Here is a 25197-nt window from a genome sequence, read left to right as displayed (position 1 = left end):
TCTACGGTTGTGACCGAGACGAATTGTATCTTAATTGAACTGCAACTCGGGGTTGCCTGCAACCTCCCAGCAGTTATCAGTTTTCGATTTTAGATACTTGGTATTGTCATGACAACACCAAATCAGCTTTTGTATTTACCGAAATCCGTTTTCGTTTAAATATAATTGCTCGAGCGTATTCTTTATGCTCGATGGTTCTAGCCGAAACGCATTCCTTCGTGGAATAATGGATTACCTGGCAACTCAGGATGACGAGTCACCGAGAGCTACTGCGTATTGAACTGCCTGATAGCAGCTCAGTATCAGCTAGGTCTTGGAGATGCACGGTTGGTTACGTCTCTCTCTCCCCTGGTTTGATTGACTACCGAACCGTATCTCTGCCCAACAATCATGGACTTAGGTCTCTGATTAACGGGGGATCTCGCAATAATGAAGGGACCATCTACTGCTGTGACGCTCGATTTCATCGCCTTCGACATTGCGAGAATTTTCAACAGAGATATCTCTTGGACTCTTTCATCTTTCTGTTTACCGCACGGTAACAGAAGTCTGTACTAGTCTCCCGCTGCATTGCACCGCGATAATGCGAATGATTTTTGCAGACATCTGAGTTTTGTCTTCAAAATATCTCTTATTCGTAGGTGTGCAATTATTCATTGTTCGCCCCGTCCCCAATTAACAGATGTGTCAGAAGACATCGCCTACTCTCCGACCTGACAGCTCTACTTCCAAATGTTCAGCCCATGAGAAGCAGTTCTTCAAGCAGTATTTCCCTGTGTCTTCATTACTGAAAAGCGCTCCGCTTTCATTGCAACTACGATCCTCACCGGACAGCAATGAATAGCGGTTTAGCGTTTCTCAGTGTTTGTAGCACAGGTTCAGAATCTTGAGAATCCTTCTCTCGGTTCAGCTGTGAAGACGTAGGTTGCATTTTCTGTACACCTTCGTCTTCAACGACACATAGTGTTGTTTCTCCTTAGCTGAGAATCAACTATACTATGAGATATCTTGCCATCAGGGACCTCGGTCTCTAGAAGGCAATTGACTTTCGCTTGTTGGGCACATGCCTTAAGAGAAATCATCACCTCGCCTTCTGGCATCGGTGACGAACAAATTATTTGTTTAGTCTCTTGGCATAACCCTTTTAAGGCGAAGGTCACGTGACTTGCTCGGGTGCTTGGACAACTTGCCTCCTACCGAACGCAGTCAGTCGGCAGCTGTCAGAGCGCCCAGTCTGTTACGAACTTCGCTGTGGACTTAGTTCGGTTGTTCCATAACAGTCTTTTCTTCGTCCTAACGGCTTGTCACAGTACCCATACCATCGCACCCAACATTGAGTGTCGGTGTCCTATCCACTACCGAGAAGAAGAACTTCACTGCTTGGGGATAGGAGAATGTGAGACACTTCGCTGCAGACGGATAGACCAGTATGGGTACAGGACATCACCGAAGTCGAGAAGAGGGATAGGTCATACGACCATTCCCTTCTTTTCCTCTGAGGTAATTGCATGACTTTCCCTGCAAAGTCAAGCATCCAGGGGATGGGGATTCGTGATGCTTGATTTCGTACCGACTTCGTAGCAAAGACTCAGAACCCTTCGGTTCCTGACGATCGGTTAGAGTCCTTCACAATCCCCTCCCTAATGGACTTCACCGCCTTCGATGCGAAGGGAGATGCTGCTTTGTCCTGTGAAAGCGCGACCGCGCTTTCTGAAGAAACTCGACATCCCAGGCTGGAGTGTTGAAGACTCTTCGTCAGCACCAAGATGACCTAGAAGTACACTCCCTCGAGTTACACAAGAACTTTCTCCGTGGCGCAGGTACTGAAGGCAGGGGTCTGGTACAACCAGACCACTGGCACCTCCTTCTACCTTTTGGATATTGCCCACAGGTCCTTGGATCGTTTTCCTTGGGACCCGTGGTGGCTGCTCAAACAACGTTGTGTAGCTAACCCCAGACCCTAGCAGGCTGAACAGCATCGAGTCCTGGTGTGTGACTGTAAGAATAGATAAGTGAATGAGAGAGTGACTGGCTTCTCTTTCCTATCTTTTTCTCCCCCTCTACCTGTGGGTAGAGGGATACGGTCATCACCTTGCTGGATAAGGACGAGATGCAGGTGAGCTACTCGACAGAGCCCCATCCTATCCCTTTCACTAGGGATGGGAGCGAATATCCACCACTTCCTCCTACAAGGGGGGGGAAGTGGATGCCAACAAGAGACAAACCATAACTTTATGTTGCCTCTTGCAAATAGGAACTTGTTCTTGTTTGCTGGTACGAAGAGATACGCTTGCCTCTCTCTTAGTACTTGGTCCAGAGGTCTGACCATTGATCCTGCGGTGCACACCCCGATCAATCGGACAGAGGCTTGGATCCCTCCCTCGCTCTTACGACCAGGGAGGCATTCCAAGTTGGCGAAACACCAGTCTGTTTCACAAAAGGGACTCAGATTCCTCCCACCAAGAAGTGAGTCTTCCTATTGTAAAAGGACCGAAGGTTTGTATGCCGTGTCGGAACAAATGACAATTTGTCCAAAATTGCATTTTTCCTAACTATACAAACCTGAGGTCCTTTTTACAACATAGTCCCACCTCATGCCACACCCCTCACTCTGCAGTTTTGCTTGGGCCAAAAGCAAAAGTGATTTGTTTACCTCCCAGTCGCGCGCGCGCGCCTGTCGGACAAGCAGTTAACTACCGAACCCCTTGTTCGAAAGCTTACGACCTATCCAGCTGCCGCTAGTACCTTCCTATTGTAAAAGGACCTCAGGTTTGTATAGTTAGGAAAAATGCAATTTTGGACAAATTGTCATGTTATATCCCCTTGGAAATATAACTTGATGCCCCGAAAGTGGGAGGCTACTCTTTGTTGTCTCCGAATTGGTCACACTCGGATGACACATGAGTTTCTGCTAGCTGGCCAACACCAACCATATTGTGACGACTGTTTGATACCCTTGACCGTGAGGCATTTGTTGACTGAATGCCCCACTTATAGCACGGAAAGAAATCGATATCTGTTTGAGGCTCGAGGTGAGGATGGCAGGTTCATCCTTGCCAAGATTCTTGGACATGATGTGTCATACAATGCAAGTGGCATTTTTAGATTTATTTCAGAAGCAGGTCTTTTGAAAACTATAATGATATATTTGCTTTTATGGTTTTAATTGAATATACTTTTATTCTTTATTTATAATAAACGATATCGGCATCAATGACCTTCGATGTCAGGATGCCAGAAAACTTCCAATCATTCATTCATTCGCCCTGTGAAATCCCCCCCTATATCCCGCCCTGCAGCCCAAGATTGGGCGTGGGGTATAGTAGTAGTAGTTGCCGCCTCCGCCTATGGATCGGCTCTCGCAGGTGTGGGATTTTGATGTGGGAGAGTTCTAAATGGCAAGAGGTTCGTGGTAGTGGTCTCACTCGCCCCAGTTACCATACCGACACTCTCTTTTTATTAGGGTGAGCGAGTCAGTTATACTGACATCTTTCTGAATTTATTTTTCTCTGGTATATTTTAGCTTCATTTACCTTAGAAATAATGAACTTAAGGATTATTTCACAGGGCGACACGAACCCCTCACCCAGAAATAGATTTTTCTTCGTCAAAATCCTTTTATTATGAAAATATAATTTTTCTCAATCAAAACATATGCCCCTCAATGCTAACTTTCCTCTTTTAACGACTTTCTGGTCATTGCAAATTCGGCCCCATAATTTCTTATGGTGCGAAAACAGACAGAGGCCCAGGGACCGAAAACTATTGCGTCACACTACGGCGATAATCCGGCAGTAAACATCTTCATGTATCCAAAAAGTAAATAATAAAGATATATATGCGCATAACGATTATAACAATTACATGAATAGCTGATAATCTGCATGAATAAGTGGTAAACTGTTCTGCAAGAAAGTTGAGTAAAGCAATTATTTACCATAGGTACGAAAGTCAAGATGTCGTGACGTCATAATGCAGGACTTAAAAGAACGTTCTAATTCCTAAAAATAATTACTTAAATTTGAGTCAGAATCGAGTTACTTTTTAAATAACGAATATTTTCAAATTAATCATCATAAATATGTAAAATATTGATGTTTTACTATTTATTTAAAAAATTATCTAAGTGCATGCTTCGTTGTCGTCTTCTACCAAAACAGTTGTTTACTAAAAAACGTACTGGTAAGGGACCGTGTTCCGATTGTTGTGATGAAAGTGCCCCAGCGTCTGTGGGTACAAGTGGTGTGCGGATTTATCACAGGAAATGGGAAGTTTATTGACACAAGTGACTCCGTGAACATCGAGATGGCGTCAGTCTTCTAAAATATTGAAGCGTAAGTAAATAAGGGATTTTGACGAAGGAAAAATCTATTTCTGGGAAAGTACCTGTGTTGCCCAGTGAAATACTTCCTTTAGTGGATATTTCTAAGGTAAAATATTGTTATAATTACCAGAGAAAAACTAAAATAGTAATGCCAGAATAGACTGGCTGGCTCACCATTAATAAAGGTGTCGGTATGGTATCTGGGGTGGGTGGAAACCACTACCAGAGGTCCCTTGCCATTTAGGTTCTCCCTTCCTCAATATCCCTCGTCTACAGAGGAGCCGATGCAAGGCCCCGCTACCCACCACTACTACGACTAGCGCCTTTGTTTTCATTCCTATAGATAGTACTAGCGCCTTTGTTTTCATTCCTATAGATAGTACCCAAGCTGGGCCAAAAGGGGGTGTGGAAAGAAAAGTCGGGTGGGATTTCACTGGGCGACATAGGTCCTTGCCCAGAAATAGATTTTTCCTTTGTCAAAATCCCTTTTCTGGGCCCAGCCTGTGTCGCTCCGTGAAATAGTGCCAGAGAATTGGCTCCACCAGCTTGGAAAAATGTAGATAGTCAATAATTACAGGTGAATTAAAACTCAGTTAGAGTTAAATACTACAGTGGTACCTCGAGATACGAAAGGCTCAACTTACGAAAAACTCGAGATACGAAAGCCAATACGAAAAATTAACGGCTTTACATATGAAAAGTTTTCAAGATACGAAAGGTTTCTGTAAAGTCCAAGATTCACCCGAACCACCGATAACAATTTTGAAACTCGTGCGCCGCCAACTTAGTAGACTCGCCACCATCCTCTTGCTCTCCCATTGGTTCCTGATGCTAGTCGCGGCCATGAGATCCTTCTCTCCTATTGGCCAGCGTCCCTCCCATCATGCATCTATGTACGTGGTGGCGTGCCTCGGCCACTCGGTACCAGCATTGTTATAGTACGCACGCTGTATTCGTTTCGGGATCGTCAACTGTTTCTGAATCTACTAGTCAGAGTTGACATTGTGATGGTGTTTGTGTCGTGTATTTAAAAAAAATTTCTCATATCTTTTCACAGAAAATGGAAAAAGAAGAGCACCTCTTGAGTGATGACATATATGATACGATTGACCAAGATCTCTCGTGGGATAAGTGACCAAGATCTCTCTGGGGATAAGTGACAAAGATCTTCAGGGATAAGTGATCAAGGTCTCTCTCATGGGATAACTGGAAACTTTGCAAGGTTGGTAGAATCTCCACTCCCTGCTGAACAAAGGGTGTTGACCAATCATTTACAACATGCATACCAGTATAATCAAGGCACTTCAGTTTATGTTGAAGGTCAGCAGCCGAACATTCAGTACCCAAATCAGTTGCAGAGAGAGCATTTGGTTGAACTGGGTTTTGATGGATACCAGGGCCAACAGAGTCATGAGGTGCAACAATTAGTAGATAATTATCAAGACGGGCAGCCGTTAATGAACACTATGCGTTTATAGAAAAAAGGCACCCCGAAAAGGCTCACACAGGTCGTATGCTTGCGCAGTTCGATGACGTTTGCCTGAGTTGTTTCAGGAACATTGTGAAAAGGAGGCAGAAGCAATCTTCCTTGGATCGTTATTTTTTAAAGAGGCCTTTAGCATTAGCAGGAGTAAGCAAAAAGGAAGAAACCAATGATAAAAAAACAGAAAGTTGTAAGCAAAAAGGAAGAACCAAGTGATAAAAAACAGAAAGTTGTAAGCAAAAAGGAAGAACCAAGTGATAAAAAACAGAAAGTTGAAAGTGGTGATGAAGTTAAAATTCTGTAAAAAAAGAAAAAAAAAAAACCTACGTAAAGTAAAAAAAAAAGTAAAAAAAAAGTTAAAAATTAAAAAAAGAAAAAAAAAACGGCAGAGATTAAGGATTCTAGCCGCTTTTCATAAAGTGCAATCGTTTGTCCTCCTCCTCCTCTGCTGCCACTTTCGGAGATAGCCTTACTCAAAAGGTAAGCTTCCACATTTTACGTACAGTATTTCTTGTATACCATGTACACTAATACACTTTATTTACAGGTTATTTTGCATTTTGTTATTAATTTAGGTGTTGAATGGTCCAAATTGTTGTAGTATTTCATTGTTTATAGGTCAATTTAGCTTTATTATGAAATTTACTGGGGTGTTTTTGGAGGGCTTGGAACGGATTAGCCATTTTACATGTAAAATGTGGTCCAAGATACGAAAACCTCATGATACGAAGGGCGCCTCGGAACGGATTAATTTCGTATCTCAAGGTACTACTGTATAATGTAAGTAATATTAGATCACAATAAACAACAAAATACAAGAGTTCTAGAGTTTCAATGATCCTTAACCTCTTCATTACCGAAAGTTTGTTTGGAGGTAGGCGGGTACCACCATTCAAGTCTACTACACCGCCCCGGGTGCATAAAGGTGGTACGAAGAGTACCATCAAAACTCCTCTTTTCAGATAGGGACTTCCAATCATTCTGTAATTTTGGTTTGAAGAGTTTGGAGCAAAATAAACAGTATGACACGATGCCAAACGTATAATGAACCCAAAAAAATATTATTACTGCTTATAGTAGTGTGTAGGTGACAGATGAACTGCGTTCTCAACAAAAAACTCACAAACCAGGCAAGGTAAAACATGTAATAACTTCTACCCAAGTATAAAACCAGTTGCATCATCATTTACTGTATTTATTTATTTATTTATTCACTTATTACATTTTACAAATAAAAGATATGAACACCAGATAAATGAAGGTAAAAATAAAACCTTATAGTAACTTTATATATAAAAAACCAAACCAGAGAAAAAGCAAAAAAGCGATTGTTTCTGAGGACAAGAAACTTGAAAAATTAGTTTAGATACCCCTAAAGTTGTTTTCTGTGATGAAAATAATCTTAGAAAACGTAGAAAATGACATCGACCAATTTTTGAGAGGTATATGTACTACTATAAAATTTGCGATTTCTTAGTTGTTGCTCTTTTTTTTGTTATTACGTGCTTATTTACTGTTCTACTTTGATAATACTTTATGTGCATGTTCCAGGTGGATATACCAACATTCTGTAAGACCGAATTTCTATTCAAGACTGTAGTTTTCTCACCGACCACCAATGTCCCTTGTACAAGGGACACTGAGTTTCACATTTTTTTTCATAAAATCATGTATTTTCCCTGTAGGATGATAAAACTCACAGAGAATATGCATTATAATAGTGCTAATAATACCTGATAATTTCATTAGCCTGTCTTGATTAGTGTATTTTTGGCAAATATTTTTATGATCGGCACCCCTCCAAACTGGAGCCTACACTTCACTACCGAGAGATATGGTTCTGCAGCGAACGCAATGTTTACATTCTGCTCACCCACCCGGGAAAGAAGGGGTTAAAACTAACTTATCTACAAAGTGGGGTTAAATAACCCACAGAGATCCAAATAACACACACTAGTAACAAACCATCACAATGGAATTAGACCCAGATACAATTATATATATACAATACAAATGATACATATATACAGAAAGTGCTATCCAAGGTAAATTATGAACCCGGTAACGACCGAGCTACGGCAAGAATGCTAGTGAGGCAGGTAGGAGAGAGAGGAATGTAAGAGAGATATAGGCTATATAACTACTTATTATTAATTATACAATGTCAGGGGAAACTGTGTTTCCGGCTGCCACTGCTGGAAATTTAAAGGCCTCTAAAGACTTCAAGTAGTGGCGCTTAAATACTGTCAGAGATTTCCAGCCTGTGTACTTCTTAAGATCATCAAAATTCATATGTTGAAAATAATTAATGGAGGTGGCTACTTCCCTAACATTATGCACCCTCGGAAAGGATTCCGGGTTAGCTTGTTTTATGAAATACAAAATTTGTTGTCTAATCCCTTTTAGGGAAATAGTTCCGCCTTTTTCCCTAATGAACAATGGGTCTGAAGATATCAGGGCAGTCCTGTTTAAATATGCTCTTAGAGAATTAACTGGACATAGGGATGGGTCCTGAGGAAGTGGGACAGTCTTCCATGGGGCCCATCTATCTTGTGGGTCCTCATTTTTAGCTAGAAATTGACGATCTGGTGATAGAAGTAGTTCTCCTGTAGGGAGAAATTCAATATGATCTGATTCCTAGAGAGGGCCGACAGTTCAGAAATTCTGGCGCCTGAGGCTAAACTTACTATTAGGAATAATGTTTTCCTTAAGAGGGTTATATAGTTACATGAGTCATTATTAGTGTCAGAAGCCAATTTAAGGACATCGTTTAAAAACCATGAGACCGTTCTGGGTCTCTCAGATGGTCTGAGTCTTGCACAAGCTCTTGGAATGGATGAAAAGTACGAATCTGTTAGATCTATATTGAAACCAAATTGGAAGATCTTCTTAAGAGCTGATTTGGTAGTAGTAATTGTACTAGCTGCTAGACCTTTCTCGAACAAGGTTCTGAAAAAAGTTATAGCCAGATTCGTGGACATGGTTTGTGCATCTGAGTCCTTTAAAAATATAGCTAGTTTCTTAACTGCTGAGTCATATTGACGCAAGGTCGATTCTCGCTTGTCAGATTCTAAGAACAGGATGTTCTGAGGATCTATGTTAGCATCTTTCTGAGCTGCAAACTTCATAAAGTCCATAAAGTTAGGGCTTTCTGAATTCCTGAGTAAGCGGACACAGTCCGCGTTTGAACCAACTGCGTCAGTTTGGGATTGGGAATCCGTTGAGGCCGGAGTCCTAATTCCAATAGTAGAGGGAACCAATTGCTCTTGGGTCAATTGGGGGCTAATAGTGCAACATGACCCTTGAACGTCCTGAGCTTGTTCAGGACATTCAGAAGCAGATTCACTGGAGGAAAAAGGTAAATTCTCTTCCATACATTCCAATCTATAGCCATAGCGTCCGTGGCGTAGGCCAGAGGGTCGAGGTTGGGAGCCACATAACAAGGGAGTCTGTGGTTCAACTCTGTGGCAAAGAGATCCACTTGAAGTCCTGGTACCTGTTGACAAATCCATCTGAATGACTCCTTGTCCAATGTCCACTCCGATTCTAGCGGGATGGATCGTGATAGGGCATCTGCCACCACGTTCCTGACTCCTGCTAGGTGAGTGGCTGACAGGTGCCATTTGTTCTTGTCTGCTAAGGCAAATATGGCTATCATGGCATGGTTCACGTGGCTCGATTTGGAGCCACCCCTGTTTATGCAGTGGACTACTACCGCACTGTCCAATACCAACTTGATATGAGACTTCTTGGCTGGTCGTAGTCTTTTCAGGGTGAGAAACACTGCCATAGCTTCCAGTACATTGATGTGTAGCTCGCGGAATGTTAGAGACCAGGTTCCCTGTACCTTTTTGTACTGTGAGTACCCGCCCCAGCCGCTTAGAGAGGCGTCTGTGTGGACTACTAGGGCCGGCGGAGGAAACTGCAAGGGTATTGTCTTTGACAGATTCTTAATTTCCGTCCAAGGGCGAAGTCTCTTGCGTAAGATCGCTGGAATGGGAGCCATTTTGTCCCGGGATCTCCGGTTTGCTTTTGAGCGCCAAACCCGGTTTATATCCTTTAGTTTGGCTTTCAGCAGAACGTCCGTTACTGATGCAAATTGGAATGATCCTAGGATTCTTTCCTGGTTCCTCCGGGATGTCTGCTTGTTTTTGAGAAATTGCCTTGTGGCCTTGGCTATTTCTCTTCTCTTCAACGGCGGAATTGATAGAGTATGAGAGTTCAAGTCCCTTTGGATTCCTAGCCACTGGAAACGTGACTCCAGTGTTAGCCGAGACTTGGTTTTGTTTATTTGGAACCCTAAATGTTCCAGAAACTGAATTACCTTGACCATCGCCTTGTGGCATTCTTCGACAGTTGTGGGCCATACGAGCCAATCGTCCAGATAGGCTACTAACATTATTCCCTGAGTTCTCAACTCCTGTATGTACTACTGTTTCCGCCAACTTGGTGAATATTCTGGGCGCTATGTTGAGCCCGAATGGCATTACTCTGAAGGAGTAAGCCTTCTTTCCTAGTTTGAAGCCTAGGAATGGACGGAGGTGTCTTGCTATTGGGACATGATAGTAGGCATCTGTAAGATCTATAGAGGTGGTGACGGCCCCACGGGGAAGTAAGGTCCGCACCTGTGAAACGGTCAGCATTCGAAACTTGTCGCAATGAATGAATGAGTTTTGTACATGAACTTCCCTGCCAGATATATACTTAGCTTAGGTCTCTGACGTCACGACAGAAAATTCAAAACTCGCGGCACACGCTACAGGTAGGTCAGGTGATCTACCTTACCCGCCGCTGGGTAGCGGGTGTAAGAACCAGTCCCCCTTTCTTGTCAAATTATTTTCTGTCGCCGGCTGGACAATACCTGTTGTTCAGTCCTTACGATAGTTAAATTCTTTCTCGTTGCCGACGAATTGGATTTTGGTGAAGTACCCTTTGTTTGTTGGCTTGGCATACGTTTTTTGGATTGTTATTTGGATTTTTCTTTTGGATTTCTCTTTGAATTAATAATCATGGATGATTCTGAAGTTAAGAAACCTACTTTATTTAGGGTTTGTTCAGTGAAGGAATGTAAAGTGAGACTTCCTAAAGCTGCATTAGATCCTCACTCCGTATGTACGTCTTGTAGAGGGAATGAATGCTCTTTTATTAACCCTTGCAAAGAGAGTGAGAATTTTGATGAGGATGGTTGGAAGGCTCTTTCTTCTTATGTGAGAAAGTTAGAGAAGGATAGGGCACGCAAGGCTTCTTCAAGGAGCTCTAGTAGATCGAGAGTGAGTGAGATTGACGCTGAGAACCCTGTAGTAGAAGTAGTTCCTTCTCCAGTTTCAGCCCCTGCGCCCAGCTTTGAACCCGAAGATTCGTTTTCGGAAGTTGCTTCCGGGAGAGCCTCGATCAGGAGTAAGGAGAGCTTCGCTCGCTCTCGACAAGGTAAGAGTGATAGTGCAAGTGATCAGTGCAGTGGAGGGTGCGTCTGACCGGCTCACTAACGCTTCCAGGCCTAGACCTCTTCCAGACTCCCAGACCCAGTGGAGGAGGAAAGTCGAAAGCCGCAGGAAGGTTAGGGAGAACCCCCACCGGTCAGGCGTCCCCTCGGCAGATCCTGTTGCTCGTTCCCAGGCTGCCTTGGATCGAGCCAAGAAGGAGTTATTGCGCCAGTGCTTCTCGTCATCTTCGTCGCCTTCTCCTAAGCGTAGATGGAGCGCCTCGGAGTCGTCTCGCCCTCTCAAGAGGCCCTGGAAAGCTCCTTGCGCCCTTCCTTCCAGCCCCGAATCCTTCGCGGAAGAACCAGAAGTGGAACGCAAGAGAGCCAAGAATTCTTCTTTTTACGCTTCTCCTGTGCGGTCTCGGACTTCGTCTCCTGTAGAGGAATTTAAGAGGTCTCCTGCGCGCATACTGGCGGGTCTGCAGGCGCAGATTGCGGCTTTAGCTGATTCTATTGCCGGGACTTCTCATCGTCGGAAGGACGCCTCGCTTCCGGTGAAGAAGTCTAAGAACGTCCCTTCTGCTAGCTCTCCTCTGGCTAGAGAAGTTATTGAGCCTCGTAGCAGGAAGTCAGAAGTACAGACTGAAGTTCGGGATCAATCTCCGAGTAGGCTCTCCTCTCTCCCCAGCAAGAGTATTGAGCATGTCAGGCGTAAGGAGCCTGACAGGCTCTCTCCTCAGGATTTCCGCTCCTCTTCAGTTAGGCGTCAAGAGCTTGACAGACGTCAAGAGCCTTGTTATCGTCAGGAGCGAAGGAAGAGTTCTTCGCCTGGTAGCCGCTCTCCTTTTGACGGACGCTCGGAGCCTAGTAGGCGCCAAGAGTCTAGTAGGCGCCAAGAGCCTAGTAGGGCGCCAGTGGCAAGCATTTCCTCTCCGTTGGATCACTCCCGAGTTGGATCGGCGCGGTCAGAGGCCTTTTCTGTAAGCGCCGTGCTTCGGACAGGACTCCTCCGTGGATGTTTTCTCTCCCCGTGGCAGGCGTCAAGAGCCTGGGAGGGGTTTTGAGTCTGACAGGCACCAAGAGCCTGGCAGGCGTTTTGAGGATGGCAGGCGCCAAGAGCCTAGCAGGCGCAGAGAGCCTGATAGGCGCTCTCCCTTGGTCCAGCGCGACCTTAATCTGTGGACTTAGACTTTGTTTCCGACAGGCGAGCTTCCACACTTAGTAGGCGCTCTAAAAACTAGTAGGCGCTCCCCAAATAGTAGGCGCTCTCCTAGTAGGCGCTCTCCTAGTAGGCGCTCTCCAAGTAGGCGCTCTCCTAGTAGGCGCTCTCCAGGTAGGCGCTCTCCTTGTAGGCGTTCTCCAAGTAGGCGCTCTCTCTGTAGGCGCTCTCCCAGTGGGGGCTCTCCATGTAGGCGCTCTCCCAGTGGACATTCTCCCAGTAGGCGCTCGCCTAGTAGGCGCTCTCCGAACAGGCGCTCCCCGAGGAATAGCTCTCCTCCTGGCAGTAGAACTTCTAAATGTCATTCGTCTGAAGAATATCTTGGGGAGTCTGAGGAAGATTTGCCCAAGGATGCTTCAGTTTCGTCATACAAGAGACTGACCGACCTCCTCTTGCAAGATTTTGGGGAGTCTCTTTCGGCTGTTGCTCCTCCGTCACCTCCGTCCTTATTTTCAACGACCAATACGACTAAGAAGTCTTCAGTCGTTAAGATGAAACCGACAGTGTCGATGAAGAAGGCTCTTAAGAACTTTGACGACTGGTTGGTATCGAAGGAGGAGAAAGGCAAGACCGTATTTTCTTTTCCCCCGTCCAAACTTAGGGGTAAGATGGGGTTCTGGTACGAGTCAGGAGAGCCCTTGGGTCTGACTCTTCCCTCTTCAGCAGACTCAGACTTCTCTTCGTTGATTGATTCCGCACGTTGCTCGGTGCTTAATTCTGCGAAGACGACGTGGGGTATGAGCGAGTTGGATCACCTTCTGAAGGGAATGTTCCGAGTCTTAGAAGTTTTTAACTTTCTTGACTGGACCCTTGGAGTCATGGCTAAGAGGACTCAAGATCAAGACACTCTTTCACCTGAAGACCTTCACGCAGTGCTGTCTTGTATGGACAAGGCAGTAAGAGACGGATCCGGGGAGATAGCTTCCCTTTTTGGCGCAGGAGTAGTAAAGAAGAGGGCGGTTTTCTGCTCCTTTCTTACCAAGGCTGTTTCTCATGCACAGAGAGCTTCCTTGTTGTATTCGCAACTTTCTCCGCAACTCTTCCCGAAGAAGATAATTAATGACATCTCCAGCTCGTTGTCAGCAAAAGCGACGCAGGATATGCTGGCTCGCTCAGCTAGAATCCCAAAACCTTCGTTCCAACAGAAAATGAAGAAGGAAACTCAGAGTAGGCAAGAGCCCTTTCGAGGAGGCCCTTCGTCCTGCTCTTCTTCCTCCAGAGGTTCGAGACCACCTAGAAGAGGAAGGACCTTCTCTTGGTCTATTAGGGCCAAGAAGTAGCTCGCGTGTCCTCCAGACAACTGTGGGTGCCAGACTTCTGAACTTTGGAGACGTCTGGGCATGACAGGGGGCGGACAACTGGTCCCTCGCTATCTTCAAGAGGGGATACCTCATTCCCTTTATCTCGAGACCACCTTTGACCACCACACCAAGGGAACTGGTGGCCAAATACAAAGCCCCACTCATGAATCAAGCCCTCGCTCTAGCAGTAGAGCTGATGTTGGAGAAAGAGGCAATAGAGATGGTACAGGACCCTGGACGTAAGTGCCCTGAACGTCTTTGTGAAGAAGAGGAAGTTCGCTATGGAGACGACTTCATCAGTCTTAGCAGCTCTTCGTCCCGGGGACTGGATGGTGTCACTGGACCTTCAGGACGCTTACTTCCACGTGCCGATCCATCCTTCGTCACGCAAATTTCTAAGATTCATGTGGGGAGTGGGGAGGGGGAACGTTTTTTCAGTTCAGGGCCCAATGCTTCGGCCTTTCCACAGCCCCCCAAGTCTTCACAGGGCTGATGAAGAACGTTGCTCGGTGGCTTCATCTCGAGGGAGTGAGGATTTCCCTCTACTTGGACGATTGGCTAATCAGGGCCAAGTCCAAGGAGAAATGTCTGGAGGACTTACGATTAACGTTGAATCTAGCAGCTTCTCTGGGTTTGCTAGTGAATTTCGAGAAGTCACAGCTAATCCCCAGTCAAGAGCGTATCTATCTGGGGATTCTGATGGCTTCTCAGGTTTTTCGGGCGTATCCTTCCCCAGAGAAGATAACCCGATGTTCAGAGAAGGTAGCAATCTTTCTAGAGAAAGATGTATGCACAGCGAGGGAGTGGATGAGTCTGTTGGGGACACTCTCCTCGCTGGAGCAATTCGTTTCTCTAGGGAGGTTGCACCTCAGACCCCTACAGTTCTTCCTGACGAGGAACTGGAACCGAAGATCTCAAGGTCTAGACTTTGCGTTCAAGATTTCGCAAGAGATAAAGGAGGATCTCCGTTGGTGGCTAGACCCTCTCCTGTTCAAGGGGGGCCTTTCCTTGCAGGTTCGGAACCCCAACCTAGTGTTATATGCAGACGCATCGGACATAGGTTGGGGAGCTACTCTCGGGTCGAGAGAAGTGTCAGGCACCTGGATGGGGGATCAGGTGTCCTGGCACATCAACAGGAAAGAGCTAACAGCGATTTGGTTCGCTCTCAAAACCTTCGAACCCCTCGTAAAGGGAAAGTCTATTCAGATCAACTCGGACAACACCACAGCCCTGGCTTACATTCGGAAACAGGGGGGGACTCATTCTTTCTCCCTGTACGAGACAGCGAGATCGCTCCTCCTGTGGTCGGAGGAAAGGAAGATAAGTCTTCTCACCAGGTTCGTACAGGGAGAAAGAAATGTCAGAGCGGATCTGCTAAGCAGAAGGAATCAAGTCCTTCCCTCAGAGTGGACTCTGTACTCAGATGTATGCCAGGAGCTGTGGAGGACGTGGGGCAGGTCCCATCTCGATCTCTTTGCGACCTCCAGGAATGCGAGGATAGATCTATACTGCTCCCCTATTGCGGACCCAAGAGCAGTGGCAATAGATGCATTCCTGATGGATTGGAAAAACCTGGATCTTTACGCGTTCCCGCCTTTCAAGATTCTAGGGGAAACGCTAAGGAAGTTCGCAGCTTCAGAGGGAGCAAGGATGACTTTGATAGCTCCGTTCTGGCCCGCCCACAACTGGTTCACAGAGGTACTGGAATGGCTGGTGGATGTTCCAAGATCCCTACCACTAAGAGTCGATCTGCTCAAACAGCCCCACTTCGACAGGTTTCACAAAAACCTCCCCGCTCTCAGTCTGACTGGATTCAGACTATCAAGAGTCTCGTCAGAGCTAAGGGGTTTTCGGCAAAGTCTGCAAGGGCTATTGCCAATGCACGTAGACCTTCCTTCACTCTAGAGTCTACCAGTCGAGTGGGATGTTTTTCGACGTTGGTGCAGGACTCATAAAGTTTTCCTCCTCCAGTACCTCTGTGGACTCAGATAGCAGATTTCCTTATCTTCCTGAAGGAAATATGCGGGTTAGTAGTCTCCACCATCAAGGGCTACAGGAGCATGCTTTCCTCAGTTTTTCGTCATAGAGGATTAAACATATCCGAAGACAAGGACCTCCATGACTTAATCAAATCTTTTGAGACGGTTAAAAAAACCTCTTGCTTAGTTCCTAGCTGGAATCTAGATGTCGTGCTGCTCTTCCTGAGGTCCTCAAGATTCGAACCTCCCCATACAGCTTCGTTCAGGCAGACCTCTCGATGAAGACTCTTTTTCTCTGCGTAGCTTCAGTGAAGAGAGTCAGCGAGCTGCAGGCTCTAGAAGGTGAGGTAGGTTTCCAAGGAGGCTCCGCGGTTTGCTCTTTTCTTCCGGCTTTCCTAGCCAAGAATGAAAACCCTTCTTCACCGTGGCCCAGGAGCTTCGAAATTAAAAGCTTATCCTCCTTAGTTGGGACAGAAGAGGAGAGATCTCTTTGCCCGGTGAGAAGTCTGAAATTTTATCTCCAGAGGAAGAGAAGACTTGCTGCTAATGAGAGCAATCTCTGGTGCTCAGTAAGGGACCCCAGTAGGCCCTTATCTAAAAATGCCCTCTCATTCTTTATTAGGAATGTTATTAGAGAAGCCCACACATCGTGCAATCAGCAACAGTTTAGTCTTCTGAAAGTCAAGGCGCACGAAGTAAGGGCCATCGCGACGTCTTTGGCTTTCAAGAAGAATATGTCATTGCAAAACCTCATGAAGGCCACTTTTTGGAGGTGTGAATCAGTCTTCTCCAATCACTACCTAAAAGACGTATCGATTATGTATGAAAAGTGTTTTGGGCTAGGCCCTTACGTATCGGCGGATTCAGTGCTGGGGCAGGGAGCTGAAACACATCCTTTTTAATCTTTTTCCCTGTTAGTTTTTGATTTTGAGTTTTTGGTTGTACGAAGGAGGTTGCAGGAGGCAGCTCCTTCTTTCGTATACTAATATTTGTATTTGGTTAGGTGATCGGTTGTGCTTGAGGCTCCTTGCGGTTGGTAGTGATAGGCTCTGTCACGTAAGCGGGTTGATACACATTGACCAGACCCTGTTTGGATTCTGCCAAGTAAGTGGACTCAGTTCCCATTGGTAGACCCAAAGAGTTCTTCAGCCATAGGTCACGCCCTCGCTGAGACTCTTTAGGCAACGCAGACTAATAGACAGTAACTATGAAGTCTTCTGCCTAAATCAGGTAAGAACCAAGGGTTTATATTTTATTCCTTTAACATGTGTTGTCCCCACTTTCTAGGTGAGTATGTGTCTCTTTCCCTCCACCAAGGTGTCAATCAGCTAAGTATATATCTGGCAGGGAAGTTCTGTACAAAAATGATATTGTTAGTATACAATAAAGTTTTGTACAGACGGCCACAAAGAAGTTGGCGTAGTTTCTTAATTCATTGTTCATTATGGAAATATTGCCATATGCAGGTGCCAGAATATTTACTTAACAATAAATAAAAATTTCCTTTCAAAGGTGCTATACTTGAAATAAATGACATTAGAACTGAGTAGACTTATTCAACGTATGAAAGATAATTATTTTGCAAAGTAAGGAAAATATATACCGATGGGTCCACCGTCCACGATTTCTAATTTTATTTTCAACTCTAGCTTCGTAAACAGCATTCCGAAGATTTTGAAGTGGCTTTGCTGCCGCTCGAGTCTTGACTCAACATATCGTACTGCACTGAAGTGTTGTCATTTCGTCTCTAGAGCCGATAAATAATACATCAAGGCGTTAACATTCTTTGAAAACGATGTTTAGTTAAACTAATTTTGGTCCTTTGATCAAGAAAATAATTTGCATGACACGTTTAGTGGGCCTAAATTGACTTCTGATTTTCCCACATGATAAAGCCTAGGTCTATTTTCAGCAGCATACTCTCTCGGATACGTAATATTAATGAATATTTAAATCGACAATATATATATATATATATATATATATATATATATATATTATATATATATATATATATATATATATATATATATATATATATATATATATATTATATATATATATATATATATATATATATCATAAATACTATATATAGTATATAAATCGCTTTATTTGACTATTCCCGTTATTCTTCGTTTTATTAGCCATGTTCGCCTTTCTTCTTATCCTTTTAATAATTGCTTAACATAATTAACTCAGACCTAGCTATTCAAAGTCAAAAAGCAATTATAAAAAATCAAACGAATATAATTGTTCTTTCTTATTTTATTATCGAATTCCTTGCATATCATCCTGTTTCATTTGGACACCTTGGAAAGCTGTGGGAGTCAAACTGACGAATACATTAAGAAAGGCTTACTTTCCCTTAAAGCTTTCTTAGGATGATCTTTCTGTAGCTATTCATTTCTTTTAAATAGAAATTAATTCAAATTAGTTCACATGTATAACTACTAGACCTACTTACATAAGCATATTATAAGCAGCTGAAAGAATAAGAAATAGGAAAGGTGACGTTCTCGTTTAAGTCTATTTCATGTTTTTTTTTGTTTTTTTCTCTCAAGAAAAACCTACTGCTTTAATCAAGGGTTGCTCTTTGACGGCTACAGGGGGTGTAACACGAGGGTATGCACACTTTTGTGGAATGAAAGATAAAGTTTCTTTGAACAGAAAATGTTTTACAAACATGTATTTTAAGGTGTCCGTTGTCGGTGCGGGGAATTTTAAAATAACCGTTATCATTAGTGATGCTTTCACGAGGTGGAGTTCGTAGTGAGAAGTCGGATCTAGTCGCTGAGATGTAGAAGAGAGCGGAGCGGAGGTGGCTTATAGGAGTGATGGAAGGATTAGGCCGATGTTAGTAAAGTATCTCCCAATAAAATGTATTCTTTAGGTTTTGAAGAAAAAAAATGCATGCATCATTGAAACCGTGTCCCTCCCTATCCGTGGTAATCACTGGCCACCGATAAAAAAAAAGAAAAAAAGTAAGCCTAACTGAATCTCTCATCCATCAAAGATAAGTTTTGCTTATTCATTAGACAACTATCAGACTTCAAGTGTAGATTTAAAAATCTCTTCCTCTCATTAAAGTATCATCAGACACCAGTCATAAGCGGTAAAGCTAGTTATGATCCCTGGTTCAGCAATGTCGTGACGAGGCACTAGAATTCAAAGTTCACAAATGAATGTTGCTCAGCAACATTTTCACTACTGTATTGTCTTGCTCTCATGTGGTTGCTTCGAGGTATTCCACCTCTAGGGCCCATGTTCTGAAACTTTGCCGTCCTTTAAACAATTTTATTCATCTATGTATGATTCTCTCCGGTTTATTAAGCTTTCTTGATATCTCTCCAACAGAAACTTTGCCCAACCGAATGCAGTGCAATAATTCTCTCGCTCATCGAAGGATGTTTCTTAGACCGATAAATGACACATTGACATTAGATACCCGTGCACATAACATCAAAAGCAATAGAGTGAGGTCGCCTAGTTCACATTGTTAAGATATCGGGGTTTTTTTTTCTTTTTGTTTTTAAATTTGATAGCATTTTGTGAGATTCCAATGTTTTCTGTAAAATTTAACAAATGGAATAGTTCAACTACCTTCAACTTAATATTGAAATGATAATTTAAGGACTATGTTTATGTGATACTACTAGTGATAGGTGTCTCCTATCTATTTGGTAATGCATATCTATGGTTGTGATATGACGTTTTTTATCACTTCGTTTCGTTCACGTCAATTTTGCTATATGGAAAATAGTTTTACATAACAATAACATAATGTTCTAAAGATATCAGTGACTGTTTTTAATGTCATTACACATGATTTCATCCATCTTTGAAAAGAAAAATAGATAAATAAGGCATGAATCGTGCGTCAGGCAGGTGAAGAAGAAAAATTATGAAACTCTGCCACGAGTTTTTTGGCCGACAGTACATACTTACCTGGCAGATATATATGATTGATGGCCCACCCAGCCTCCCCTCAGGAGACAGGTGGAAGAAAATAATCTAACAAGAAAGGGGGACTGGTTCTTACACCCGCCACCAGCGGCGGGTAAGGTAGATCACCTGACCTACCTTTAGCGTGTGCCGCGAGTTTTTGAATTTTCTGTCGTGACGTCAGAGACCTAAGCTAAGTATATATCTGCCAGGTAAGTATGTACAAAACTTTATTGTATACTAACAATATCATTTTAGATGGGACAAGTCTAGAATTATTCTTAATTTGTTTGAGTCTTTCTTTGGCACGCTGAACAAGCGCCCTTGAAACTTTAAGTTTCTGACTCTTAATACTACCGTCTTTTGAAGAAGTTCTTGGGTATACTCTACCAACTCCGCTGTTGGTTTTTGGTAAAAGGTATTGGATGGAGGAGGACCTTGAAGCCAACTCCACCCCAGACCTTTGGTCACAATGCTCTGTGCCCAATTGCTGAACCCCCACCGATGCCGTTAGAGGTACAGCCTCCCTCCTACCTGGGGATTCTCACTGGCTTGGTGACGGGCGACCACCTCGTGCTCCCCGAAAGCCCTTGCCCCGGTTGGTGGCTCTTCCGGCGCCCCGGTGAAGGGAGGGACCCCTAGCTCTGCTGCCTCTAGCGAACCTATTGAACGGTTGAAAGGACTGCGATTCATAAGTCGCATTAAAGGCCGGAGAAACTGCAAAAGAGGTCAAAGCCTGGACTTGTGCTGGTTGGGTCAACAGCACAAACTGCTGTTGCGGCTGTGCCTTGGATGTTGACGGTCGAGGTACTTGGGGTACCGGAACCGCCTGCATTAGAGTCTGTTGGGGAGCCTGGTAGGGCTGGGACTTCCTAGGTCTCTTTTTTGATTTGGGATTTGATCCAGTAGACTCGGGCTTGCGTTTGGGCACGAGTCCCCAACGAATCTTCAGACTCTGGTTTACCCTAGCCGCTTCGAACAGAACCTCATTCACAGCGGTGGGGGGGGAAGAGGTCCGTGCCCCATATGGATGAGGCGATCAATTTGTTCGGTTCATGGCGGATAGTAGCTTCCGCCAGAACATGTTTCCGACAGTTACACCGCGCTACCATAAAATCATACAAGTCACACTGCATTGTATGCAGTAGTGACTTAGTCATGATTTTAAATAGCGTCTCTTGTCCATAGATAAGAGATGCCATTTCGGTCATCGTTAGCGAACTGAGGGACCTGCTGAGCCTCATCCTAGCGTCGTATTCCGTTTGGATTAGGGCATCTGACAGTCTAGGCAACCTCTCGCTGAACAGCGTGTTACCGCAGTCCGGCTTGAGTTTGCCTACTGAAAAGTGGCAGGAGCATCAGAGTAGAACTCCTCTGAACCGGGGAGCAGAAGGGAAGTCGGTTCTGTCTCCTGGAGCTGAGGCATAGGCTCGTCTTTCAGGACTGCCTGGGCTGTTGCGTCTGACACCTTTGCGATGAATGGCAACGGAGTGTCTTCATTTACTGTGAACATTGTAAATGGGCTCTTGAATGCAGTAACTTTCGTATTTACGCATTCCCATTCATCAAGATTCCGGCGCCAAGCTTGTTGAGCTTGGTCCCGGATTACTGTTTCCTTCGGGACTTAATCCTCCCTGCTCATGGTGGCATCCTTTAAACGGACATAGCCAAAGAAAGGGGGTTGGAGTCCCTAAGGGTAGAACTCGAAGTCCTCTAGCCTTCGAGTTCCACAACCCTCAATGGTTAGCATGCCCTCTGCGAAGGGGGCGTGAGCTGCTACCCTCCATGGGTTGTTCAGTTTGAACGGAGGGAAGTTGGATGAGTCCGGCATCAGCAAAGCCTGAGTTGCCTGGCCGGACTGTGCTTGCCCTGCTGCCATACTTTCTCGGAGACCGGACATCATGTTCTCCTGGGCTACTATCCTCTCCAACAAGGATTGGATAGTTTGTCCCGAAGCTTCCAGCGTAGTTGACAGCTGGGTCAGCATTTCCTGGAACTTGGTCTGGACCAAGTCCCCAACCATGAGAAAGTATCAGGGTCAAAGGAGGAAGGCTGAGCCTTCTCCTTGGGAACCTTGGTCCTCGATCCCTTTGGTGGGAGAGTGACCTTTGCCTTGACTGCCCTGGGATTATGAGCTGGTGGCGTAGTGGCAAGCTTGGTTCCTGACCTCTTCGGCAGGACTTCTGCTTAGACTTGAAGTCTTTCTTACTTTTAATTTTAGGGATCGCCGACAAGGACTTCGGTCTAACCGACTGCGGTCTATCGGCGAACCCCTGGAAGGAAGTAGAAGTAGAAGGAGAAGAAGACAAAGATGGACTCAAGGAAAACCCTTGAGCCCCTAGTAAACCTGCCTCGCTACCATTCTTACCGTTGCCCATATCGTCTATAGCCATGGGCTCGTGGTCCAGGTCGAGGGCTGCTACTTCCCCCGCTACTCCTTCTGCGATGCCTTCCTCCGTAAGAGCTGCAACTGCCTCCTGGATCCTGGCGATCAGAGGAGAGGCCACTTCCGGATCCACCACAGATCCCTTCTTCACCCCTGGGAAGATGGGAGCACGACAGTTCGCCGCGGACAGTTCGCCGCGTGCCAGTTCACCGCAGAGCCAGTTCGCCGCCAACCTTTTCGCCGCCAACCTTTTCGCCGCGAACCATTTCGCCTCCAATATAAAAGCTGGCAAACATGCACAGGATATATTAAATGAGGAATAGGATAATAGGAAAGTATAGCCTAGAGATTGATAATTTATAACGTTACTATTATTATCATTATTGGTATTATCATCATTTTCTCAATGAAAAAGCCAAATTTGCCTCAATGAAGAAGCTTACGAAGCTTGTACAGTTTTTTTACTCGACCGCATCTCAGAGATCAAAGGAGGCAAACTACCACAAGTTGGGTAGCTTGGTTAACAGTTTGCCAAATGAGTAAATCCTCGCAGTTTTTTCACTCGACCGTATCTCAGAGATCAAACGAGGCAAACTACCACAGGGTGAGTTATAGAAAATTGTATAGTATATAAGTACCGCACGAACCAAGAGTCGTCACTTAAAGTCTTCATTGCTCTGTGCTCTGTTCTTCAACGTTCCAAAACCATAATGCTGCCTGTTTTGTCCGTTCGTGGAAAGGAGAAATTCGTTGACAACGGCACGACATATGTTTTCGATAAGGTTTCAAAAGACGGCGAAACGCAGTTCTGGCGTTGTGATCAACGTTCTTCCTGCAAGGCGCGTATTCATGTTCACCAAGGAAGAATAACCAAGCGTATTGGTGCCCATACACACCTCGGAGACGCAGCCAACGTTGAAGTGATGACAGCCCTGATGGACTTGAGAAATCGTGCCGTTCAAACGCAAGACCAAACCGCACAAGAGATAGCCGCAGCCACCGAAAATTTATCGCAAGCTGGACAAGGTGCTCTGCCGAACATGCCCAACTTGAAAAGGATGGTACAGAGGACACTTATATAGGACGTCCGAATCGCCGTGGGTTAAGACGTGCTCCTACATTTCCAATTGAATTGTGGAATGTACATGACCGTGTCATAAATGGTGAAGACTGCACCAACAATGTTGTCGAGACATGGCATCGTTCTGTCCAAGTCACACTGGGTGAAATTCGGCATTCGATATGGAAATTCATTTAAGTACTTACTCGATCGCAAAAACTTAAGAGACACTGAAATTGAAGGACTCTTGGCTGGAAATCTCCCCCCCCCCTCCCCCCGATGTCGCCCCCGATATGAACTTTTAAATGAGAGAATCGAAACTATCGTGAATGATTACTACGAGGACTAGCACACAACTTCTGAAGAGACAGCACGATCTGTGGAGTATCAGTTTTTGTATCTGTGCAGTATCAGTAATCAGTTTTTGTACATAAGTTTCTTCAATATAGGTATAATTTGTTATTACATATAATCTAATGTATCATTCGGTATGAATCATGTTTTAGATATTATATAGTGTTCAAATGAGGTTTCATGATTAAATTTTTCAAAACAATCTTTCTTTATTTTTGCCTATTTTTGCCTTTGATCTCTGAGATACGGTCGAGTAAAAAAACTGCGAGGATTACTTTACTCATTTGGCAAACTGCCTGACCACGCTAACCCAACTTGTGGTAGTTTGCCTCCTTTAATCTCTGAATAGATGGGGTCGAGTAAAAATCTGTATAAGCTTTGTATTAGCTTCTTCATTCTGAGGCAAATTTGGTTTTTTCATTGACAAAATGATAATAATACTAACGTGCTAAATTATCAATCTCTAGGCTATGCTTTCCTATTATCCTATTCCTAATTTAATATACTTTGGCGGCGAAAAGGTTGGCGGCGAACTGTCGCCGTGGCGAACTGGCTCTGCGGCGAACTGGCATGCGGCGAACTGTCCGCGGCGAACTGTCCGCGGCGAACTGTCCGCGGCGAACTGGCGGTGGCGAACTGTCGTAGACCCGGGAAGATAAGGGTGGCCATTTCCTGGGCCAGGATGTAAGGTTGGCCTTTGGCGGAGTTGCGCCCAAAACCGCCAACCCATACCTTCAGGGTGGATAAGGCGGCTTCCCGGACTGCTTGCGCTCCCTGTAAGCAGAGCTATTATTAATACTTAACACTAGAAGTAGACTTAACCTAGTATCAAAGTGTACATTACAGTATATTGATTCTCATTGTATCATTATGAAGAGGCTGGAGTGTTACATACTCCGGAGGAGGCTTCGTTGACCAAAGCGTAGCAGATGGCGCAGTTCTCATGGTGCCAAACTACGTAGTCCTCCATGCAAACTGCACAGCCGGCATGGGCCCGGCAGACCACGTGCCCACAGGGTTCCTGGAGAATGGTGTTGCCCCCATCCTCCAGACAACAGGTAACCTGTAAGTCAAATGATACATGAGTATCATCAACAACCTTTTGGATTAGGTCCGTGATTGTCTGTGGTATGCTAATGCTGCCGGAGTAACTCCGGTGTCAGCATATATCATGCACGATAACATATCACTCTGTTACTGCTAGCTCCGGCGCCCCGTGTATGCTTATAGGAACATCCTAGGCAGATAATGGGAACTAAGAGATTCCACTGTAGCTCCGGCGACGCTGGAGCTATAAAATCTGACCGATTAAATGGATTCAAGCTGTCCTCCATATGCCGGAGTGAGGGATAAACCAAGTCAGACACAGGGTGAAGAACAAGTCGTAACAGGGTGGAATGGTTAAGTACCTGGCGGAGTAAGGAACATATAATAGAAGGTGGATGTCATGTAATAAAATATGCATGTAACGAAATCCCAAAGATAGGTCGGAGCCTTCACATATCTAATGAAGCAACACTATCCCGAGGACAGGTCCGGCGTGTGCCGGATTCCTGAGGCCGCCGAAGCGGGGTGGGGAAGGGTGGGCTTCCTAGATAGTGAGAGGGATACCCTACCTAGTGGGTGGAGGGGTGTCCCACTCTCCCGCGCCTGGTGGCCAACCATGGCTCGGTCGAGCGAGGTACCCCCCCCCCCCCCCCCCCCACCCCCCCCCCCTTCCCTCC

This window comes from Macrobrachium nipponense, chromosome 42, assembly GCF_015104395.2.
Source record: "Macrobrachium nipponense isolate FS-2020 chromosome 42, ASM1510439v2, whole genome shotgun sequence".
In the NCBI taxonomy this organism is placed as follows: Eukaryota; Metazoa; Arthropoda; class Malacostraca; order Decapoda; family Palaemonidae; genus Macrobrachium; species Macrobrachium nipponense.
This window is presented reverse-complemented; position numbering follows the sequence as displayed.